This window comes from Thunnus albacares, chromosome 10 (assembly GCF_914725855.1).
Source record: "Thunnus albacares chromosome 10, fThuAlb1.1, whole genome shotgun sequence".
NCBI classification, from domain to species: domain Eukaryota; kingdom Metazoa; phylum Chordata; class Actinopteri; order Scombriformes; family Scombridae; genus Thunnus; species Thunnus albacares.
Genome location: NC_058115.1, coordinates 17255799 through 17261801, shown reverse-complemented (window position 1 = coordinate 17261801; position 6003 = coordinate 17255799). Strand labels below are relative to the sequence as shown.

At 39.4% G+C, this 6003-nt stretch overlaps 1 protein-coding gene across 1 annotated transcript in view; it reads left to right on the top strand.

The window, feature by feature from the left end:
* Positions 1-6003, top strand: part of LOC122990088 (dedicator of cytokinesis protein 2-like) — a 99940-nt gene that overhangs the window by 72603 nt on the left and 21334 nt on the right. The gene's annotated exons all lie outside the window — the stretch shown is intronic.

Sequence of the window (6003 nt, the reverse complement as noted above, 5' to 3'; positions counted from 1 at the left end):
CCCTCTGTGTTTGGCTATTTACTGTCCCTCCTCCTTTCTCTCTCTGTCTCTTATTCCTTGTCTGCTCTCATTCATACCCCTTAGATGACGCTGCTTTCTTTTTTTGAGACAAACGAGACAAAAAATTCGATAGATTGAAAAGAAAGTGAGCTTGAATGCTGTACGACATCAGGTTCTAATTATGCTTAATTATGAGTGCTTTGTCTCTTGTGCACGGCAGGAATTGTGTTTTTGCAAATGAATTTCCTCATTTATCATTCATCAGGGGGGTGAGGATATTTTGCTGGTATTCTCTTCTCTTTTATGGAAAAGTTTAAGATTTAGAGTTTAAGTACAAGTAGGTTTAATTAGGTTTTGTTTAGATAAGGATTTAGATACGTTTAACAGTTGATATGTAAATGAAAATAAATGAATAAATGTGGAGTGGAGGTTCTCACATAATACAGTTGTGTTTCTTTTGTGTGCAAGTGCTTATGTAACTGTGTTTTTAGTTATGATTGTCAGTGAAGTGCTTGTGTATGTGTGTATGGACAATTAATTATTGCTTGTGTGTGTGTGTGTGTGTGTGTGTGTTACCCGAGCGGCCCCTTGATGCAGCATCCACGTGAATGTCCCTCCTGACCCCTCCTCCATCTGAAAATAACTGGTGATGTATGCGCCACTGCAAAGTGGTTGACTCACCTTGTGTTTCAATTGACCTCTGATGAGCAGAGCAAAAGGATGTGTCTGCGTGTGACCATGTGAATGTGTTTGTTCACATTACATAAGCAGCCAGGGTGCAGTGCAACACATGGGTCCTTCAAAAATAATACACGTGTGCAAAAAGAACATATAAGGCTCACAAACAATAAGCTAGACGTGTAAAAGCTGTAAGGTCTCAGAGACTAGATAGGGTGGAGGATCAGAGGAGAAGCACGGCATTTTCAAAGGAGGGTGGAGGAAAAGTATAGTGTTTGAGTAAGAGACTAAGTCCTGCCCCCTGTAAATTTTGTTTATATTTAAATGATTGTATGCCTTTGCATCTGTCTTTACTGCTTTACATCTTATTATTTCTTTCCCCTCGACTCCCCTTTTTCCCTTTGCTTTCTCGTCTTCATTAACATCAAATGATTGTGTGTCTTTGTACTTGACTGAGAAATGGGTGTCTGAGGACACATTGATCTGTTTTCTAAATGGCGCACAAGTTCACATGCACAGTGAAATGCAAACATATACTGGTATGCACACACCCATACTGGCTCTCTGTCATTCTTTCTTCCTTTCTCTGTCTCTGACAAACACACAGCGACATCACCCTGACACACACAACAACTCTAATTACACCTCCACACAATCCATCTCTCTCTCTTTCACACACACACACACACACACACACACACACACGCACACACACACAAACACACACACCCCCACTCTCCACCTCAACTCCCATGTATTGGAAAAATGTGTGTGTGTAATGGAGGGGGGTCAGGGATGAGTGTGTATCTGTGATGTTACATTGAGGAACGCCTCCGGCTTCCAGTGAGATTGTGTTTTTTAGATGCTGTATTTTAAAAAAAAATTATGAAAAATCGCAGTTTAGAGCAGTGTAATGACTTCCCACCTGGGGGGATGCCACAAAAGGAACTACAGGGGAGGGGAGGGGAGATGAAAATAGGAAATGCTGGTGAGGAATGCAAAATCTGGAGTATATAGGCAGGAGGCGGACCTAAATTAATTGCTGTGAAAGGCATCAATAGACCTGATGTGGAATTATTTGAATGGATGGGTGTTATAATGCTCTCCTATGATTTTAATTGAAACTCATTTATTCCTGTGTTGGGTCTGTTTTGCTGCTTGAATGCCTTTCTGTTTATCCACTGGACCTCAAAAAAGGTTGCATTTTGTAGATATTGGCAATAGGAGAGAACATACAAGTAGACACTAAAATCATCCGTGTGCACCTGGTGGATTTACACCAGTGTTTCACACTATTCAGTGACATTTGCGACATGCAACATGTCGGAAACATTTCTTTCTGTTCCCTTAAATGATCAAACCCTACCACTTTAAGTAATCTAATAAGAGCCATCAAAGTTAATGCTTTAATGCTCTGTCTTAATTTAAAATTAATGATATGTTAATTATATTTAATTGCATCAGTCGTCTTTCCCTGTTTATCCCACTGGGCATCTCATGGGGATAATGAACTTCACTCAGAGCTTTACTTGGTGACATAAAGTGAAGTGAGTTTATGTAACTTTTAAAAGAAGAATCAGCACATCTTTCTCTTACAAAGTTAAATTTATATGCAATGAAATAAACTCTTGCTCTACTCAGTACACTCAGTGTATTTGCTGCTGCTACAGCCTCACTTGCTGTGCTATCATGAGCAGTTATGGTGGCAAATGTTAGTAAACTTCAGTTCAGAAAGATATTTCTGTGTCAGTTTGCTGACTTTATGACTCTTCTCTATTTGTGATACTGTACAGTATGTTGTCACAGATAAAGATTTCAAAGCTTTTATCAATGTGTTCATTGCTGTGCTGTGACAGTTGTGTGACGGTTTTCTTGCTGGAACCAGTGTGCTACAATCACTGAGAATGCTCCCTACATACCTACAGAGGAATCCAGGTTGAGGGCTGAAGTAAACAAGCCGCCATCAAGGCTGTGGCACATCACTTTTAAACCAATGTAAACCTGTGCTAGTTTTCAACAAAGTCGGGTCCAGTTTTAATAGATAGCTTGACCTCTTTTCACATGAAAATCAACAAAATCATACAGACTGTTCTGTGCTGTTAATATCCACAAGCCTCTGTAAATCTTCACATTTGCATCTTGAGTGGCATATTGACAATGGATCAACCAAAGGACCCCCAAGAGACTGATGTCTGTCTGCTGTATGCTAGCTTGGCTGGGTATTCGCTGCATGTGTTTCCTGCCTGAAATTCCAATTTTACAATATCATATGTTTCAGGTTTTTTTAAATAGTGTATTTCATCTGATTACAATGTAAAACATCATGGATTGCCGGCTTTGTTGATTTATAATCATAAGTTAGCAGGTACTGCCAGCTGTGTTTAATTACTACACAGAATTTTCACATGCAGACTGTGGAGCTCTGACAAAAACATTCATGTTTCAAAAGCTATCATAAGAATTTTCAAACTAATGATGTGAGACTGAAAAACCTCCACATTTACATCTGTTAGAGGGGGTGACTGCCAACCGTGATCAACCCAAACATCACTGCTGTTATTGTCGGTGAAAGTGTTCAGTTTGATTCTGTCACCGCAGTAATGGCAGCATCACTAGATCACACAACACACAAATCAGCTAGCAGATGATATGCAGTGAAATTCAAACTGCTGCTCAAAGTGTTGAACCCTTTTGATTGTAATTACCACATCACCTTTTCTCTAGAACTACCCTCAGGACAAACTGTATTTTTTTAACAAACTGTATACTTTTAACCCCAGGGTGCACAAACAGCAAAATCGTCAATTTGTTGTTGTTAAACTCGACACTTTCGTACTGTGGAGTGTGATGAAAATTGCAGCCTATAGGGGTTCATAGCATGGCTTAGTTTAGATTTATTTCATGTCATGCAGGTGCATTTCCAAGCAACTGTCTTTTGATGCAACTAGGAAATTACAGCTGTTAATACATCATTTACAAGAGTGGCAAGAGAATGGGGAGATAAATGGAAGGAAAGTCAAGGAGAGAAGAAGAGGAGGAGGGGGGGGGAGAGAGAAATCCCAGACCTCGCCAGCATCTGTGTCCTGTTTTGTCAGTAATCTCTTCACTGTTGCGTAAGGCCTTCGCCTGAGCAAGCCCTGAGCTCCCTCTCTCTCTCTCTCCCTTCCTATCTGTCACACACACTGTACTTGTTAGTATTTTTATTAAAATACACAGCACACCTCCCATATGTCTCCGCATGTCATAACATTTATATAAAACGTGTTGATGAAACACATTCACGTACAAGTGCACAGACAGCTGATGGTTGGATATTTGGCCCTTTGAGCATTTGTGTGTGTGTGTTTGTGTTTTAGATGGTGTTAGAGAACATTGAGAGCATAAGTCCTTAGAGAAGACCAATTACACTGAAGTAGGGCAATGTGTCATGTGACCTACACTTCAACACACAAACACACACACACACACACACAGGCACACACAAACACAGTGAACATGGCACCAGAAAGTAGTAAAATGTAGATAGTTTTGGTGTGTGTGTGTTCTTAATCCTGTTACTGAACCATTACATACTAGGGTGGCAAAGAAGAAAAAGAGAGATGGTAAGAGGTAGGAAGGAATTACGAGGAGAGACTCAGAATTAGTGAATTTTGCTATTACATTAGCTCCTGTCTTTTAATGTCTGCTACGCTTGTGTGTATGTTACTGTCCCATACACTGTAGTATAATTACATTAATTTAAATCTAGCTATCATGTAAGGATGCCAATAACAGTATTTTTTCATGTTGAGTTTTAATTTCAAGGTAAACCTTGTTCCCATGTTTTAGTAAGTGCAAATTAGATTATAACATTATAACACACTGACTATTTTTGTATTGTTTTGATCAAATTAACAATAATATCTCACAAAAAATGTTCTCAGGACTTGAGTCAGTGCTTTGGACGTCCTCACATGTATTCACATACAGCAGTGTTGCACTTAATTGATCTCCTGGCACTTTAAAGGATGAAATGTGTGATGGGAACACGAGCAAGAAAAAGAGAAAAGGGGAAAGTAGGGAAAAGAGATTAAAGAAAGTGCGCTGACAGGGTCTCTGATGTCATGCTCAACTGTAAGAGGAAAGTTAGGTGGAGGGTGGGGGTGGTTATGCACTGTGCTGAAACACACGCATCAAAGCATGCACAGTATTCATGCCCGGTTAGACGTTCATGTGATGAAGTGAAGTTCACTAAAACACTTTGACCTTCCTTTAAAGAGTAATGTATCAATTTTGTACACGCCTGTCTGACTCGGTAATTATTTGAAAACTGTACACAGTGAAAGTATTTTTTAGTTAGCGTACATGAATGAAAAAGTGTGCATTTTTATTAGAATGCAGGCACAAACACACTGCCCGTTTTGATAAGATGAAAGCTTTCTCCACATCAGATGCCATTTACCTTTCATCTTCAATTAGCCATCCATCATTCTTCATCTCTTTCTCACGGTTCCCTTTTCTGCCACCAACTCTGGAGGAGAATTTCACCCAAACCTCGGCTGCTAAGATGAAGCACTAGTACCTGTAAATCTGCAATGCCTCTGAAAAAAGGTCTGTGAACTTCACTCCAACAATGAAGCTGTAATTTTAGTAATACAAAACAGAGTCCAGCGCAGGTCTGCAATACCGTACCCGTTTTTTATGGGCAGGCCATTTATTTTTCTGACGTTTCTTTGACTTAATGATTAATCAATTAATCAAGATCGGCAGATTAAATGTATGTAAAATAATAGTTGCAGACTGAATTAGGCTATATAATCTTTTTATATGTATTGTTTAAATTGGTGGCCTCATCCAGCAGTAAGCTTTCAATGATAGCTATACTTGCCAATCACCAGGGTGCAATCAATAGGCATAAACTGAAAATCTATCTACACTCAAAGCAACAAATATTCCAGCATCACCTGATAACCACACACAGAGCAGGCAGACCAAACAGCAGCATTAAACCATACATAGAGATGAGCAGGCACCAAAAGACAAGCAGTAGCTATCAAACCAGTGATGCAGAAACAGTAACAGACCCCATTAAGTTTTCATCCAAAATATGCACAATAATGTAGCTTACCTTTGACATCCTCAATGAAAATATATCCCAATAACCAAGTCCAATTATCTTTATCGTCATTGTATAAAACAATGAAACAGCGAAGCATCTCCCTGAGTCACGTAGTAACATCAGTCAAATAATTGAGAGTTCATTTTGTGTGTCACCTTGGTGTCTTGATGTAAGTTTTATCCCATGGGACACCTCTAACGATGTCCAGTAAGTTACTTCAACAAGGA